Raw genomic sequence first — 19,104 nt, 5'->3', positions numbered from 1 at the left:
GACCTCGGGCACCCCTCTGCAGCCTGTGATGTATCCTGCGTGGCTCCTGAGTAGCCTCTGAGGCCAGTGGTGTCAGAGTCAGGGCTGGGATCCACGCCCCTAGGCCTCCCCGCCTAGTTCTAAACACAGCTGCCAAGGCACCTCTCTGCCAAGGGTCCTGTACTGTTTCCTCTGCAGTTTTCTGAGATCTTCCATGCTGGTATAATTCCTCATCCCACTGTCTCGTTTAGTCCCAGAAAAATCTTCCTGGCCTGTCAATTGCGAGCTGCCTACCTGATGCCTGCTCCTTCCTCCTCCCTTAATAACATAACCTCTGCACCACGGGACAGCACGGCACCCCACTGGACGATTACACTTCCCAGCCCACCTTGCGGCAGGAGCACATCATGTGACTGAGTTCTAGCCAATGAGAGGCATGTGGAAGTTGCTGGGCGGAACTTCCGTGAAGTCTTTCTGAAAGCAGGTGGAGAAGGAGTCCTGCTTGCTCTCAGCCTTCCTTCTTTCCTCTAGATGGGATGTAGATGAGGTGGTTGAAGCTCCAGCAGTCATGGTGGATCACGAGGAAACTCTGAGGATGGAAACAACGTGCTTGGAGGTTAAGTAAGAAAGATAGAAGGAGCTTGTATCCCTGCTCACTGTAGAACTCGCCCTCACAGCCTGGAATTACCTCCTTCCAGCCTTTTTTTCACATGAGAGACATGAACCTCTAACTTGTTTAATCTGGATTACTCTGGGCTTTCTGTTGTGTGTAGTGGAACCCAATATTCATCGAGTTCCCCTTCCCAAGAGTTCTGTCATTTTTCCTGCATTCTTTTTAGATTTCATAGCATTTACTCTTTCCGATAGATGTGAAAATTCTTTGAAAAGTTAACATCTTGAATAATGAAAGATAGCCTGTGCAACCCACGCAGAAGTTGGAGCTTTAAGCAAAGTTTTGTAAAGAGGACTCCAGAACTTCTCTGTGTGTCTCACTGGGACCTCAGAATTTTTACCAGAAAAGGCAGGAGGGGACTGCCTGGTTTAAGCATCTCTCCCTAACTGTGGTTTGGAAAAGTTTTTTTAATTTGAGAATTTAAATAGTCAATACAAGGATTATTCCAACCTGGTTGATCCATGCTCTGAAATGAGAACTCCCATAGTTTATCATCTCCAAGATACTAAAATGCACAATATTTTATAGATCAAGGAAGGAAAAATTCTGCCAGCTGTAATTGTAAGATGCATCCTGATTCCAGAGATGTTAAATGTGAAGAGATTGCTTTTTTAGATCAATGAAGTATGGTACATATAGTTAACCAAACAGTTCACTTAAGCATCATTATCCACAAGCAGCCAGAGACATACTACATAGAATTGTGCTGTTAACTTTCTGTTCTGCTGTTGCCAAGAAATAGGTGAGAACTTCTGTATCCCAAGCAGATTTTATTCCACAATAAGAATACCAGGAAGGACACCACTTTCTGGAATTAGACCCTTATTTCTTTTGGAAAACATATTTGTCTCTAGATTGCTCAAAGTTTGTTTTCTGTATTAATTCTCTCTCACTGGCGATGCTGGTGGTTTGCCTGCTCAGTAGAATACCAAGTGATGGTTATGCATTACCCAGATGTAGATTTTCTGTCGCTTGATCTTCTCTTCCTCTTGAGCTCTGTGTTCTCTGTGTGTGTTGGGCAGGTTGCACTTGCGTTTTGATGATAAGAGGGACTTTCTTGTCTCTGTCTGTCAGATGCCATCGATGGCCTGAGCCCACTGGATCACTTGCAGCTGGGGTGGACTGTTTCCAGCCCACCGACAGCTTCCCACCTCACATACCTGGGGTTCTCCTTTTCTCTGCCTTAGCACTTTTCCCATTATCTCAGAAGTGGCTCAACCAGTGGTGGATGAATGCTCCAGCCTACCCATCCTCTGATGGACAATTCTGAGGCCTGCCCACGTGGCTTCTTGGAGGGTCCCCAGCAGTATGAAGGTCCAGATTCCCCCAAGAGTAACTCCTTAGCACATGCTCATTGGCTTTCTTCCTTTCCCTGTCTGATTTTCCCTACTTCTTCACTTGTACTTCCTAGGATTGTCTCCCAAGTAAGCTACCTGCACCAAAGTCCTTTCACCAGGATCTGCTTTGGAGGGAACTCTTTATCAGAAAAAGCAACTTGCTTATTGGCATCCAGGTTGAAAATGTTTTCTTCCGGTAGGCAGGAAAGTTGATACCATATAAAAAAATTTATTGTGGCCGAAGCTTAGGGGTTGTGATCTATTGTGTATGTCACAGTAATGGCTCCAGATGAGTCCACCCCCAGGTCTCTATGCCTGTGTGTAGTCCCCTCCCGCCTTGATTCTGGTCTAGGCTGTATGACTTTCTTTGGCCAATGAAACAACAGCAAATATGATGTAAGTGGAGACCATAAGTGCTTGCACATTTGACTTTGCCCTCTTGGGGGATTTCTGCCAACATACAACGAAGTCTGGTCTAGCCTAGTGGAGGACAAGACACCATATTGAGAACGGAGGCATCCCAATCAGCAGCCAGCACTGTCAGATGTGAATGGGGTTGCATTCACACGGTGGCTCAAAGGCCCTCCTGCACCAGACTCAAACTCGTAGACATCCAATTGTTTTAAACAGCCCCGATAAGCAAATTTTTAGCCAATTAGGGTGAGCATTATTTGCATGCCCTACAAATCAGTGCCCAACATCGGCTAACCATAGATAAGATAAATCTTGTAGCTATAAAGATCCCTAATTTGCAGCTCTCTGACCCGGACTCCCCTCTGGGCTGCTGAATAACACCACCTGCATGTGGAAGACTCCTCTCCAACCTCCCTGTCCCCCAGGAGTTCTTTTGCCCTCCTTCTTCCCTTTGCTGTCCTTTACCCTTCTGGGTGGTGGCCCCTGGACAGCGTCATACTGTGAGCAACTTTTCGTGTATGCAAACCTGTCAAAGTGGCACCCAAATAAAGTTCATTGTGTACTACTGCCACCTCATGGTTATATCCTTTTTCCTGATCAGCCACGGAATTCCCCAAACCCACTACAGTGGGGGAAGTCAGAAAAGACCGAACCCACTAAGGCTGATGCCCTGGGAGCTGTGGGCTGCTGAGAGGCTGCAACAGCAGGGCACGGTGATGGAGTAGAGACCCAGAGCAAGGAGGCCAAGAGAAGGGGGCAAGGAAGAAAGAAAAGTCTGCTGGGGCCAGGAGGGAAAGCTCCCAGGAATGGCAGAGTGTCAGAAGAAAGGAGAGGACAGCTGGTTTTATTAAGAGTTGCTATAGATTATGTAAATAATGGTCAAAATTCCTGTTTGGATTTCCCCACTTTCAGTGGGACATTGTTTTGGGACTGTAACATTTGGGTCCAGGCTTTATATCTGACACCCAATGAATATCCTTCCCATATCCTTTTTTTTTTTTTTTAACCCTCTAGTAAAGCAATAAAAAGTTTCTTAGATTTTTCTATTTCTCCAAGTTCTTGACTGAGACATACTGCATTTGCTTTTAACAAGTGAAAACAATAATATCCTGTAGCCATAACTTAAGCCATCACCATTTTCCTCAGCAAAGTCACACTTTTATGAAAGTTTGCCAGGAAGTTTAAGTGCATGGATTGAGATCAATGAAGACTTTCTTGCATTTTGTTCTTAGCTTGAATTGAGACTGGAATCATATTTACATGTATCTTTTACTCCTGGGAGTATAACACTGTGCTAATAATAACTGTAGGAAAGCGAGCAAACTCTACATTCTAGATTTGTCCCTGCTACCCCTATGCTTCAAGTGAGGAGTGGAGGAATCATGAATAATAAATATGGAGATAAGAGAATGAAACTGGGAAATCAATTTACTGCAAAATATTTGCATCTTTTATTAAAAGAAACTGTGTATGAGACCCATAACAGGGTGTGATGATTTATATTTTGATTTGATGCATCTGCACCATGCCTCTGGGAGAAGTGACGTTGCCCAGGCATCCATGCAGTACTCTTCTTTCCCATTGATCTCAAAGATTTGTGGTGTATTAGGGTTCAGAGGGACTGAATGTTGATTCTGTGCCCCTTATTTTACAGAAAAGGAAACGGAAGTCTGGAGAAATGATGCAGGTTGGTGGCAAACCCAAGATTCACCTGGAAAAAATTCCATTCTCCTCAAAATGTAAGAAAATGTGATAAAGGGATAGAGTAAGAAAATGTGACAAAGGGATAAAGTAAGTCATAGAAGTGTGCATATCCACAGCCTTTTACATCTTTGCTAAAAGTTAGGAAGACAAGAATCCTTATCTCCTTTTCTGATAAAAACACACATAAACACAGCCAAATGCACATTTGAATATATTTGACATCTCTTTTGACAGAGATGGGAGAAATTGTTCACTGAATATATACAAGACATTCCCACCCCCACCCTCTCCCTACTCCAAGAACAAGTTATAGCCAACGGATCCTCTTTCAGTGATGTGGTGGGGAATTTGTGGACTTGCTTTTACCCTCTCCAAACACTTTCTGTGACATAAAAATTATTTTTAAAAAGTGATATCCCCATTGGCTACTGCTGATTATTTGACAATATGCGAAGCTTAGGAATTTCTACCCACTTAAAACCAGAAGGTCTGTGATGGTTAGTGTCTTCCTTTTAGGTTGTCTGCAGTTCATGTCATTTGCAAGACCATAGTTCCATTTGGCGGCTTCCACTCTGGATTGTCTTCCCAGGAATCCACTCCTCCCTTTCAGCTGCTGCCCCACGGATTCGTGATGCTGCATTGCTATGGTCCCCCATGCTGCTCAGGAAGCTCCCAAGATTCATGGCCAGTACCTTCTCCCATTTCCTATAGAGGCTCTTCCAGACTCTCCACCGTCCTTACCCTCTTTTCCTCTCAGAGTGTGACTGTGCCTTCTACTGGCTGGGGTAAACAGAAGCTGTTTGGGTGCACATGCAAAGCGTAGCTATTAGACTGCCTGCTTTTAGCGTGATGCCTGGCATAGAGTAGCTACTGGATGCATGTTTGCCAAATGGTTGAATTAATGAGGCAGCAACCTTGGAGGTGCAGGTCCAGTGGAGCTGGGGTTCCGTCACAATGAACACAGGCATTTATGGATTAGGGGAAATGAAAGAATCCATTTGGATGTACATTGTCTTAGAGTGGAAAGACTGGGATCTAGAGCGAGGTCTGTTGCCAGCTGTCCACATGACTTTCAGGAAATAATCCATCCACCATCAGTTCATTCAGTCATACATTCACTCATTATCCCATAAACCATCACTCAGCACTTTTTCTAAGCTGGGCATCATGGTAGACAATGAGAATGCAGACACAGTGAGATACACGCACTGCCTGTAGAATGCTCTGAGTCTTGTAAGAGACGTGAATAACTAAGCTAACATAGTGTGAATAGTCATGAGGCACTGAGTCAGGGGCAGTTCCAAGCAAGGAGATTTTATTCAGCTGGGGCAGGTGGTCAGGGATGAGAAGGGCATTGGAGCTGAGGCTTGACAGATGAGTGGGAATGTGGCAAGTGAAGAGAGATGGGAAAACAGGGGCCTCTCCTGGGCAGGAGGAAACTGGGAGGGAAGCAAGTTTTGAAGGTCTGAAGGATTAGGAGCCTTTGTGAATTTCTACCTACAGTGGAAAAGCTGGTGGAAGAATATCCTTTAGCCGGGCCACAGAGTTCCCATGAGGCTGCTGGGGAATCAAGTCCAGGGCTTGCTATCATTTCAGATGGAAAAGATGGCTTGTGAGAGGGGCACTGACAAGATTCCTGGTGTCTATTTGTTATTAGCCTTTTGAACTTGTCTCTGCCTTGGGTTTGCAGGACTCCCGGGCTTGCTTGCATTTGCAAACACGGAGTTTGCCTTTGTGGTGTAGATGAGGAAATTGGGTCCCAGAGAGGACAAGACAGGTCCAAAGTCACATACAGCCATGTGCAGCCAAAATGTTTGGCAGCGTTACTCACAGAGGCATTCAGTGATGAACTGAAAGTAGTGCTAGAAAGAGAATGGAGGTCAGAGGGAAGAAATCCACAGGACCCCATTCATTAGCAATCTGGTCTACAGAGAGCTTTTAAAGGTTGGAGTGAATATTGGATGCTTCCTCTGCTTCTTGGGCCTATTTCTCCTTCTAATTCTAAAGTACCCCAGCTGCCTTCTGGAGTATTACCTCTTCTCCTTTGCATTCTGGGAGGAGCTGTCATTCAAATGGCACTTTACTTCTCTAGACAAATAATGGGCACGTGACCCAAGCTCAACCAATGAGATTCTCTCCTGAGATTTTTGAGCAGAGACAGGCATGTATTATTAAAAAAGGGGCTGATGCTGGTTCATCCCAACAATGGCCTGTGAGGGACACTATGTAGTCCTGGCTATCTACAGAACAAGAGTCACCCTGGTCCTGTCTGTATGTATCTAGTCCAGCTTTCCCTTCACTTCTGTGAGGACCTCCATATGTGTGGTCTTTGGGTGGGCCGATCTCTCTCACTTAGCCTCAGTTTCTTCATTCGTATAGTGAGATAATAATACCACCTTGCTGTGCTGTTGTGATGATCAAGTGAGCCAATGGGGTGAATGAATGCATTCTGCAAACTGTAAAGTGCTGTAGGCATGGGAGCAGCTGTTATTATTGTGAATATTATTAAGGGACAGCTAGTGGTCACAGAAGGCACAGCCTGATTGTGTTTCAGCTGGTCCTAACGAGCGTTCATTGTTGCTTTCTCCAGTGATTCCATTTAAAATGCATTGTGGAGGGAGCTCAGGGGGAATATACTCTGCTGAATTCATAGTTTTGCATACTGTTCATTAAAAAGAGTTTCTAAAAATAGATTCAGGTCAGAGAAGGTGTCCCAGACAGGAACGTTTTTCAGAGCTTGACCCAAATCCCTGTGATCTCGTTTTCCAACAGCCCAGCTGCCTGGGGAGACAGACCTGACCCAGCTCAGCCTTTGTGGCCATTTTCTGTCTGTAGAGAGATCTGGAACCTTTCCCTGCACCTTTGTGACATGAAGTCCCACCTGGCACCAAAGCCTTCTAAAGTGCTGGAGCTGAAGTGGGCTCTAGGATCCTGTCCTTTCCTGCTTTGAAATGACTTTCTTCTTTGACAGCAGTTGGGGTCATGAGTGCAGATCTGATGGGCTCACCTGTGATGTGCCCCATGACTCCAATTTGTGCCTCTAGTCCAGGCTGATTTTCTGAGTTTCAAACCTGTGCAGGCTGAGCATCTCTCCTGGAAGGTCCATGAACCCACTTGCCTGGGATAAGCTCATTCCATACCACACCCCATTCCCAAACTTGGCCTCCTGCCCCTTCACCCACTCTGAGTTCAAGCCTGAGGGGTAGCTCCCCCACCGCCCCCCTCACACCCAGGCCCTGGAAAGTCCTGCTATATTCATCCTCTAAATACCTGTAGGCTCTGCCTACACTCTCCATCTCTCTCCATCTTCTCTTCTGCAAGCTCAGAGTGAAAAACCAAAAGGTTTTTTTTTTCCCTGAATAGGAAGGAAGGGAAAAGAAGTAATGGTACATGGGAAGGAGAGGGATCTAGGATTTCTAAGGACAGACTCCTAAAAATCTCTTATTTCATACAGAGAAAAACTGCAGTTCTAAACAGGCAATAGACCAGGGCTGCCACTGGCCCATGGAATGTCTTTGTGAGAACAAGGAAAATGCACCCTTTTCTCTAGGCTGATGTAGCCCTGTTCCAAGGTTCATGGCTTGGCAAGCAAAGTGCAGACCAGATTTCAACCTCTAATCACTGCCTTGTGCAGTAAGCCACCTGCACAACCATACAGGGCAGACTTGAAAATGATGCCTGAAATTCCACAACCAAAAGGCTGATAGGAACCTAGGACTTCAGATGCATTTGGGGCTTTTTCCAGTGTACTCCTTGAGCTCATGGGGACCCCTTTCCCTCCAAAGCTGCAGCAGCATTTCACAGTCACTGAAAATGCAGCCCCTGCCAGTACCCTCTGTCCTAGCATCTCAGTGGATTGAGATCTTTGTGATGAAGAGCAACAGGGTTTGCTCAGCAGTCATGACGATCTGGTGCTCTCAGATCAGAGGTGCTTTTTGCCTTGAACCAATGCTGGTGACACCTCATGGCAAAAAAGGCAGTGCCTCCTCCAGTCCATCACCCATGGAGGCAGAAGCCTGCCCTCTTTATTCTAGAACTGAATTGTAATTGCCTACATAATTTATAGAGGTGGTAATCACTCATTCGCTCAGAAAGTCATGCCAAATAAATGCCAAACATATCAGGCAAACTCTGAAGTCCTTCCCTGTACATCCCATATATGTGACCTCATAAAATTATCCCAACACCTCCATGAAGCAGCATTATATCCTCATCCTCCACATTCACTAATAGGTAAACTAAGGCTTAAACATGGTTCATTGCAAATAGGGGCCAGAGCAGCACGGGTATGCACACTTTGAGTCCACATCTCTTGCCCCTCTATCTTGCATCACTCTCTAGCAACCAGAAGATCTAAGTTCTTGATCCTGTTTGACTTCTAGGTCACTGTGATTTTGGGCAGGTGACTCTGTGTCTCTGAACTTCCATTTCTTCGTCTAAGAATGTCATCCCAGACAACTTTACAGGTTGTTATGATAAAAATAACAACAAAAATACTCAAAACATTAGGTAAGGCACTTTGAAAGGTGATCAGTGATATACAAATATGAGGCATTGCCAACTGATCCCAGCACAGGTGAGCCCTGGCAGGCCAGAGTAGTGGAGCCCTGCAGTATGCTGCCAAACAAGTCTTTACGTTTGTAGGCTCGAGTGCCCTCCAAACAGCCCAATCAAAGTGGAGGAAGGAAACCCACATGGTTATTTCCCATTGTACTTCTTTATATCCGATGATGACCCAGAGGCATCCCAAGTAGTTCTAGGAAATCAAAGAGATTTGGAAATGCATTGAAAGAGATGGTGGAGTCATGCCATTCAATTCATTTTCTCTGTTTTCTAAGTTTTTGGTGTTCTGGATATGACTTTATAATGAAAGGAATTAATCTATTATTTATTTATTTTTGAGACAGAGTCTCGCTCTGTCACCCAGGTTGTAGTGCAGTGGCGCCATCTTGGCTCATGGCAACCTCTGCCTCCCGGGTTCAAGCAATTCTCCTGCCTCAGCTTCCTGAGTAGCTGGGATTACAGGTGTGTGCCACCACACCTGGCTAATTTTTGTATTTTTTTAATTATACTTTAAGTTCTGGGGTACATGCGCAGAACGTGCAGGTTTGTTACATAGGTATACACGTGCCATGGTGGTTTGCTGCACCCACAAACCCATCATCTACATTAGGTATTTCTCCTAATGCTATCCCTCTCCTAGCCCCACACTCCCCAACAGGCCCCAGTGTGTGATGTTCCCCTCCCTGTGTCCATGTGTTCTCATTGTCCATGTGTTCCCACTTATGAGTGAGAACATGTGGTGTTTGGTTCTCTGTTCTTGTGTTAGTTTGCTGAGAATGATGGTTTCCAGCTTTATCCATGTCCCTGCAAAGGACATGAACTCATCCTTTTTTATGGCTGCATAGTATTCCATGCTGTATATGTGCCACATTTTCTTTATCCAGTCTATCATTGACGGACATTTGGATTGATTCCAAGTCTTAGCTATTGTGAACAGTGCTACAATAAACATATATGTGCATGTGTCTTTATAGTATAATGATTTATAATCCTTTGGGTATAATTTTTGTATTTTTAGTAGAGACAGGGTTTCACCATTTTGGCCAGGCTGGTCTTGAACTCCTGACCTCAGGTGATCCACCTGACTTGGACTCCCAAAGTGCTGGGATTATAGGCGTAAGCCACTGTGCCTGGCCTATTTTTTTTAAAAGTGCAGTTCTTTCTGGTTATACATTGGTCAAATGTTAGATTTCTAGCTGCCTCTCTGCTACAGCCAGGGCATTTCAATGGAGTTCAAAATTCTCCCTATTTTTCTTTTCAAATTCCCACCGTCGAAGGGCAGACACTGGTCCTGTCCTCTCAGACTATTGTGATGTTGGAGGTGGGCTGTGGCTTGTGAGGCAGGAGGCCAGTTGGAGGTCTCACTCTGGATGTTTGGCCTGGAGCTGTAGTTCTCAACTGGGGGTAATTGTGGCTTGCAGGAGGACATTTCATAATGCCATTTGTGTCTAGAGATATTTTTGGTTGTGTGACTGGGAAAATGTTCCTAGGATCTAGTGGGTAGAGGCTGTGGATGCTGCTCCACAACCTGTAATACACAGGACAGCCCCTCCCCTTCTCCCCTGCCTGCCCCCCCACCAAAAAAAAACCATGTGTGGCCCCGAATGTCAGTAGTGCAGGGCTGAGGGTTAAGAAATCCTGGTCTAGAGGAAATCTCTGGCCTCTCTGGGCCTCAGTTTCCTCCTGTGAAAAATGCAGGTGAGGAGATCATGCACTAGATGATGCCTCAGGTCCCTTAAAGCTTCAGCCATCTAATTTTATCTCTGGTTCCAGAGTGACTCAGAGGTTCTGCATCACTGGCTTCCTCTCCCTGTGACACCAAGACCCCATTATAGCATCTCCAATGCCAGGGCACCCTCGTGACATGGCACTCAGCTGGGAGACACCAGCGGGAGGCCCTTTGCAGTGACAGTCACTAGAAAATGCCAGCCCGGAAGGCAGACACTCTCAGCCCCCAAACCCTTCCTTTATTTGCTTGTTTCCCTGTCTCCTCCTTCAGTAAGGCACTGTGGGTTCTGCGTTGGCAAAGCTTTGGCTAATTGGACCTTCTCGTCATCCTATTACGTGAACACAGAGCCCAGCAGCTGGCCCAGCCTTTCCAGCATGTTCTAGCTTTGGTTGATTTTTTTTGAGATGGGTCCCAGCAGCTGATATTTGATATCAGAGCCTCTCTCTCTCTTTGGCTTTTCATTCTACCCACTCAAGAACTTCCTCAGGCTCCACTTGGGCTGTGCCCCCTCCCGTCCCTCATGCTCCAAGGTCCCTTTGTTCTTCTTCATCTGCATTTGAGTTGGCTGTCTAGTGGGCCTTGAGTCCTGACTCCACTGCATCCTATTTGTGTGATGTGATAGCTATGGAGCAGCGGCCCAGGTCTCCCTCCAGAGACCCTGCTGAAAGAGGGTCATAGGCAGAGAGCCTTCAGCTGCTACATCTTCCGGTCCTAGGTAGCACTTACCTGAGACCATGGCCTTCCATGGTCATGGTGGGGTGATGGAACTGGACCATTTCTGCCTGACCAGGACTCCTCTTACAGGCAGTTTTTGCTCTGGGGTTACCCATCAGAGTGACCAATGCTTGCTCAGCGCTCCCTGTGGTTGGAGTCTCTTCCTACCCAATCCCCCTTCCTTCCCTCTGTCCTTTCCCAGGTATCAGACCTGGTGGAGTCATGCTGTTCAATTCATTTTCTCTGTTTTCTAAGTTTTTGGTGCCCTGGATATGACTTATAATGAAAGGAATCAATCTATTATTTGTTCATTTAATCTTTTTTTTTTTAGACAAAGTCTCACTCTGTTGCCCAGGCTGGAATGCAGTGCACCACTGTCTGAAGGCTCTCCCCTCCCACTCCTGCTTTGTCTCCCCTTCATCCCTCTTGGCATCTGCTTCTTGAAGGATCTGAACAGATGCATCTGAGCATGTCAGTGAACATCCCTGAGTCTCAGTTTCCTTGTCTGTGTAACAGAGAATTAGATTTGCTGCATTTCACAAGGTGATTTTGAGGATTAAATGACAAAAAAGATGTATAACTTTGCAAACAATGCAGTCAGGCAAATATGATGCATTATTTTCTCCTCAAAGATTGCTGGTCTTAGGTCCCATGTCCTTGGAGACCCCTGTAGACCAACAGCAGAAGAATGAGATTACTTTTGATGTTTTAGTTGCAACTATTCTGTGTCAGGCGGGACTGCGTTGTGTTAAGTATCCCAAACTCCCACCTGCTAAATGCCAATAGCTTTTGCCATCCCCATTATTGCAACCATGAAAAATGACCTCATACCATTTCTAAATGCCAGCTGTTGGGGCTGCCGGGTTCCTGGTTGAGAACAACTGTGCTGAACTCTGTCCAGCTGATATGTTAGTAGGTTAGTAGATCCTCATCCTCCCTAAGTGTAAACTTCAACTTGGGCCTTGGGGGCCTCAAGTTAGAGGAATTAGTGCTGTGGGCCTTCTAAACACTGGGCCAAGGCAAGGATGAGTGGTTTATGGGGAGGAATTAATCACACCCCAATCGGGTGTTGGCACAGTGACTACTAAGGGCAACACCTGGTATGGCACCGAACACTCTATTGACAAAATGTAACAGAAAGCCCAATCACTAGAAGTTCAGACATCCTGGAATGGGCAGCTAGAGGCTGGGTTTGGAAAGATCCATTAATGCAGAGATAGGATTTTTAGGGGACACCAACCACAGCCAAGAGGAATGGCTGGCAGCCAGTCACTATGAGGCAAGAGATCAGAGGTGTATCAGGTGACCTATTAGAGCCCAGTTGGATTGTCCCAGTTCATCCACAGAGAGAATATTATTCTTGAGGGGCTGACCTTGGATCCCCCTGGTGAGCAGCTGCCCATGTGTTACAAGGTTCTCCTCTGAGGGTCTCACCCACCAAAGGGCCAGCAGAGAGCTCAGAAGGGAGGCTAGGAGGAATGCTCCCTCCAGGTGTCTTTTTACAGCCCTTGATAATGTAAGATTTGCTTTGTGGCTGCTTCTTCTATTTTCACTGACATCCTCTCTTATTTATTTTTTGAATGTAGTTAATATTTGAATATAGTTTTGTTACATGCCTTATTCCTTTATGGAATAAGAAGGTGGGAGAAACAAATTTGTGAAATAATAAATACACCTTTTGTTGCTACTCAAATCACTCTCATATCAGGCTGACTACTGTATCAGCCAGAAAGTCTGCCCTGACTGTGGTCAGCAGCTACAGCTGGTGGTAAACTCCATCTTCCAGAATTTTCTTCACTGCCCACTTGGAAATGTTTCCTGCTGTTTATCTTCTCCAGGCATCTTGTTGCCTTTGCTTTTGATTCATGGCATCTGGGGAAATTCTTGCTCTCCAAGAGGCCGTGTAACTCTAGATGAATCACTTAGCCTCCTACAGTTCCTTAGCTTTAAAGTTGTGATAACAACAATACCTTCTCTGCCTGACTCAGAGAGTCATTGGAGAATGGTTGAGAAACTGTACCAGAGGTGAGATCTTGTTTGCAAAAATGGCCACAATTGTTCTTCAGCCTGTATCCTTGTGATCCGATTTTGTAGCTCCTCTCAGTGGATGACATTTGTTTCTTGACCACCATGAATCTGGTTTTGTGACTTGCTTTCATCAGTAGAATGAAGCAGAAGTGATAGCATGCCAGTTCTGAACCTCCACCCAAAAGACCCTGCATGCTGCTGCTTGCTCTCTTGGACCCCTGCCTGCATTGTGTGAATGTGCTCAGGCTGGCCTGCTGGAGGATGGCAGCATGTAAAGCAGAGATGAACTAGAGGCTGCTTAGACCAACATAGACCACCCAAACCTGAGCCAACCTGGAAGCTGACTACAATAGAATGAATGAACCCAGTCAAGACCAGAAGAACCAACAAGCAAAGCCCAGTCCAAATGGCCCACACTTGGAGTCATAAGCAAAATATATGGTCACTTTTTGAAGCCACTCAATTTTGGGATAGTTTATTATACAGCAAAAGCTGACTGATGCACTTGGTATAGAGTAGAGGAAAGTTCAGTGGCATTAATGCCAAGTATTGTGAAGCCTATTGTGAAGCCAGGATGGGGAGATTTGGGCAGCTCTTGAGGAAGTGCAGGGCAGTGAGATTCCAGAGCAACTGCCACCCCTCTGCACCCTCAGGTCAGGCAGGGAAGTGCTAAGCAGTTGGGTATCAGATGTCAGGGACCCAAATTGCATGCAAGCAGAGCAAAAAATCTAAGGTTGTTATTTATAGCAAAAATGTAAACAGGGAAGCTCTGTCAGTTTTCTGAATTACTGACAGTTGCAGAAATGTTAATACAAATCTTTATAAGACTGGCCAGATGTTCGATATTAGACAAGCATCTGTTTTGTATAAAAGACTTTTTATGCCCCCTGCACACTGTCTCTTTCTCTCTCTCCCCTTCTCGTCCCCCTTTATTTGTCCTGATCCCAGGCTGGATCAGGGCAATGGCTGAGGGTAATTGCCTCAGCTATAGTTTTATTTAGTTTCTGAATGCTGGTGTCCATGGTGTCAAAAATACACCCCAAAAAATAACCCTGGGAAAGGTTAATAATGGCTTTCCTGGTGTCATATTCTGCACTTTATATGTTGTGGTAATTATTATCATTAGGGCTGTAAGAATGTCTAGTTATCTTTCTTAATCACATACTATAAAGAAGTACTTCTGAACACATATCTATTATTTAATCAAAATCTCACAGTTATTGGCATTTGTGCTCCACTAGGGCTGTGTTTATTTTCTGTTTGCAAGGGGGAGCTTTGCCTCCCAGAAAAGAGGGGGTCCCGAGTCCATACCCACTTTCATCGCTGTCATAGCGTGTGACACTTGGTGCTATTAATATCAGAGACACCAAACACATGTTATTACTCCCCACTCCCCCTTTTGACTGCACTCTAGGAAAAGCACTTTTATTAACAAATAAAGAGGCAAACACATGGCACAGATGAATCTTGCTGCCTGGAAGAGGAGATTTAGTGGGAGCTGAGACCTTTGGGGATATGCTGTTTCCAGGGAGGGAGAGCAAAGCAGGTCAGTGGGGGCACCATGGACTCCCTGTGGTGGCCACCTTGAGGCGTACTTACCCATCGCTCAGGAGGGAACTGCTCCTCGGAGGAAGGGGACTAACCCCTAAAGGGGGACCACTATGCTCTGCTTGTTTTGAGGGTGCTTCAAAACTCTCTTCTTCTTCGTAATCCTCACAACGACCCTGATATGGTTTGGATTTGCACCCCTGCCCAAATCTTATGTCGAATTGTAATCCCCAGTGTTGGAGGAGGGACCTGGTGGGAGGGGATTGGATCATGGGGGCAGATTTCCCACTTGCTATTCTCATGATAGTGAGTGAGTTCTTATGAGATCTGGTTGTTTTAAAGTGTGTGGCACCTTCCCTCTCTCTTCTTTCTGCTCCAGCCATGTAAGACGTGCCTCCTTCCTCTTTGCCTTCCACCATGATTGTAAGTTTCCTGAGGCCTTCCCAGCCATGCTTCCTGTACAGCTTCTAGAACCATGAGCCAATTAAACCTGCTTTCTTTATAAATTTCCCAGTCTCAGGTAGTTCTTTTTTTTTTTTTTTTTTTGAGACAGAGTCTCGCTCTGTCACCCAGGCTGGAGTGCAGTGGCGCGATCTTGGCTCACTGCAAGCTCCACCTCCCGGGTTCACGCCATTCTCCTGCCTCAGCCTCTCCGAGTAGCTGGGACTACAGGCACCTGCCACCATGCCCGGCTGATTTTTTGTATTTGTAGTAGAGACGGAGTTTCACCGTGGTCTCGATCTCCTGACCTCGTGATCCGCCCGCCTCGGCCTCCCAAAGTGCTGGGATTACAAGCGTGAGCCACCGCGCCTGGCCTCAGGTAGTTCTTTATAGCAATGTGAGAATGGACTTACATAGACCCTATGCAGAATGTATCACTGTCACATTTTACAGATAGAGAAGTCAAGGCTCCGAGAGACTTACTTGCTCAGGGTCACAGAGCTTGTGAGCTAGAACTTGAGGCTACTGCTTGCTTGATTCTAATATGTATGGTTTTATCATAAAGCCATGCATGCTTCCCAGCCAGCACTGGCCAAGACAGTGGCCACTCACCTTGTGTAGCTACTGAGCACTTGAAATGTGGCTAGTCCAAACTAAGATGTGCTTTAGATAAAAAAAAAAAAACACTCACTGGAGTTCCAAGACAAAGTACCAGGAAAAAAAAAAAAAGACTATTCATTAGTAACTTTTAATATTGATTACATGTTAAAGAACATTTTGTATAATACATATTGGGTTAAACAAACTATATGATTGGAACTAATTTCACCATTTTCAAAACTTTTAAAAATGTCGCTACTAGAAAATTTAAAATTACATCTGTGGCTTGCATCTGTGGCTTGCATTGTATTTGGACAGCGCTGTCCCCAGCTGTAAATCTCTGCGTGCTTCTTCAACAGTTTGTCCTATTGCTTAAGAGCAGTGCTTTTCAATTGGGGGTGATTTTGTCCCCCAGGAGACATTTGGCAATGTTTGGAGGTGTTTTTGGCTGCTGCAGCTTGCAGTGGGGAGGGTGCTACTGTCATCTAGTGGGTGGAGGCTGAAGATGCTGCCAAACATCCTACCATACACAGGACAGTCTCACAACAAACCCTTATCCAGCCCCAAATGTCATTCGTGCTGAGGGTGAGACGCCCCAGTGTAGAGACATACCTTGTATACTTTGTTCTCCTGCTGGGGTCCCCAGGGATGTCAGCAGTGATTTAAGAGAAAGAGGAACACTGCTATGATGGTGTCTGTACTGGCAGTTTCTTCCTCCATTTGCCTCTAGAACACCCTCCTTCCTGATTTTTTCACAGAATTAAAAACCCACATCTGACCATAATTGTCACATATCCCTTGCCACATGGCCTATATTTTTTGGAAACATATGCGAGGGTGGCTATATTTCTTCAATGACATTTTTAAGTAGCAAACTTCTTCTTTCCAGAAGAACACACAGCTCAAGTGAGGGCAGGAAATGCTGTTGGAGTTGGGAAGATCTGGCTGGAGGAGGGGGACGGGGGCTTCCTAGAGAAGAGTGAAGCAGGGCTGACCCTGTGTGGGAAGCAGGCCCTCAGACAGACTTGGGGTGGAGGTCTTTAGTGCTGACATGAGCTCCAGCTGGGGGAAAAGGCCCAGGGAGAAGGAGCTGAGCCCTGGCTTGGGACACCTACAGCAGTGAAAATGATCCAGGCATGTAGCAGGTTTAAGGAAGGTCATTTTGCATTAGGGGTTGACTCTCCCCAGGCCCTGGCAAGAGTGGTGGATTCTCTGGGCAGCTGAGGTGCTACAGGGCTCCTGGAGGAGTCAGATATGGCTGAGGCAAACCCACAGGAGCCTGACAAGTGGAGGCCTGGGTGGGAAGTATGCAGAGCTGAGGTGCACCCTTCCCACTTTGAGCAGAGGGGAAGTACTCAGAGGGAGATGCAGTGCTGCCAGAAACTGGAGCCTTCAGGAGCAAGCAAAATAACTAACTGGCTCCAGTTTAGGGTCTGCTATGGTCTGATGTTTGGCCTGTGTTGAAACTCAATACCCAAGGAGATAGTATTAGGAGGTGGAGCCTTTGGGAGGTGATTAGTTCATGAGGGTGGAGCCCTCATGAATGGGATCAGTGCCCTTATAAAAGAGGCCCCAGAGTGCTACCTCACATTTTCCACCAGTGCTTTCTTTCTTTTTTTTAAATTCTTTTATTTTTGAGACGGAGTCTTGCTCTGTTGCCCAAGCTGGAGTGCAGTGGTGCAATCTCAGCTCACTACAACCTCTGTTTCGAGTTCAAGCGATTCTCCTGCCTCAGCCTCCCAAGTAGCTGGGACTACAGGCACGTGCCACCACGCCCAGCTATTTTTTTGTATTTTTCGTAGAGATGGGGTTTCACCATGTTGGCAAGGCTGGTCTTGAACTCCTGGCTTCAAATGATTGGCCCACCTCAGCCTCCCCAAGTGCTGGAATTACAGGTGTGAGCCACTGTGCCTGGCCTTCCACCAGTGCTTTCTATGAACCAGAAAGTAAGCCCTCACCAGACGCTGAATCTGCTAGCACCTTGATTTTGGACTTCCCTGCTTCCAGAACTGTGTGCAATAAATTGTGAACAATAATAAGCCGTTGTTTAAAAGTGACCCAGTTTATGGTGTGTTATAGCAGCCCAAACAGAATAAAACAGGACCTAAATGTGTCCCCAGAGGGTGTGGCCTGGAAAATACATTTGTTACAGTTGTGTAATGGGCACAAAACTCAGACAATTAGTTTACGTGTGTAAGAAGTTTTACTCATTTTCTCATTACTAGCTGTGGCATAAATGGCCAGCTATTTACCAAGGATTCATGAATCCCTTCAGGAATGTTTGGGAATGGCTGTCCAGCCAGGGGAGCCCCAGGCCCCCAGCATCTAGGTAGGGTCACTGACAACTTCTCCGCAATGTCATTGCCAGGTTGTGGGTAAGAAACAGATATGTCTTCTGTACCCAATCTGTTCTCCCTCATTCTTCTCCCTCTCTCTTCAACAACTTCCAGGTGGCTATCAAGGCCCAAGATGATCTTGGAAGCTGCAGGCTGAAGATGGCAGGGCCTGAGTCCCTGAGCTACTGTGTGGAGTAGAGCCCCACCTCCTGCTGACCAGGAATATAGGCATTGGCGGTTACGTAAGTAAGGAATCAACTTCTGATATGTACAGTCGCTGAGATTTGGGGGTTGATGTGTTACGGCTGCTGATGTTACCTTAATTTCTATTTTGAACCCTGTAGTGGGCTGAGTTATGTTCCTGCCAAGAGCTATGTCTAAGTCGTCATCCCCAGTACGTGAGAATGTGACTTTATTTAAAAATAGCATTATTGCAGATGTATTGAAATTAAGGATCTAGACTTGAAATCATCTTGGATTTAGGGTGGGCCTTAAATCCAATGATGAGTGTTCTTAGACAGAAAAGGAGGAGATGCGGAGAGACACAGAGAAGAGATGATGTGAAGCCTGAGGTAGAGATTGGGACAATGCATCTACAAGTCAAGGTTTGCCCCCAGCAGCCAGGAGTGAGGCACGGAGCATATTTACCCTCAGAACCTCCAAGAGGAACCAACTTTTCCAACACCTTGATTTTAGTCTCCTGGTCTCTGGAACTCTAAGAAAATTAATTTCTGTTGTTTTAAGCCACCCAGTTTATGGTCATTAGTTAGGGCAGTCTTTGGAAACTAATCCAAATCCCATTCCAATGAGTGATGTTCACCCAACTGTGATTCTATCCAACCTCACTGTAGCTCTTTCCCGCCTTTGTCCAGGGTTCTAACTATGTCCCAGAGCCTTGCATAATGCATGGAGTGAGGCCAGGAAGCAGAGCGTCTATTGCTCAGTCATTAGCCATCCATTATGCCACTGGCTGAGATGTGCATCGTCTTCTCTGGTCCCCAGGCTTTGACCTGCTGATGTGCAGCTGAGCCATCACTC

General features: G+C 45.9%; 1 long non-coding RNA gene across 1 annotated transcript; it reads left to right on the top strand.

Moving 5' to 3' along the window:
* Positions 1-471: 471 nt before the first annotated feature.
* LOC131381505 (uncharacterized) lies at positions 472-18,813 on the top strand. Its single transcript, XR_009210297.1, has 4 exons — positions 472-595; positions 4,058-4,090; positions 18,181-18,308; positions 18,411-18,813. It is a non-coding gene; the product is annotated as an uncharacterized LOC131381505 (long non-coding RNA).
* The last annotated feature ends 291 nt before the right edge of the window (positions 18,814-19,104 follow it).

Source organism: Hylobates moloch, unplaced genomic scaffold (genome assembly GCF_009828535.3).
Source record: "Hylobates moloch isolate HMO894 unplaced genomic scaffold, HMol_V3 SCAFFOLD_16, whole genome shotgun sequence".
Taxonomy (NCBI): Eukaryota; Metazoa; Chordata; class Mammalia; order Primates; family Hylobatidae; genus Hylobates; species Hylobates moloch.
The sequence above is the reverse complement of the archived record's forward strand: the minus strand, read 5'-3'. Positions and strand labels throughout refer to the sequence as shown.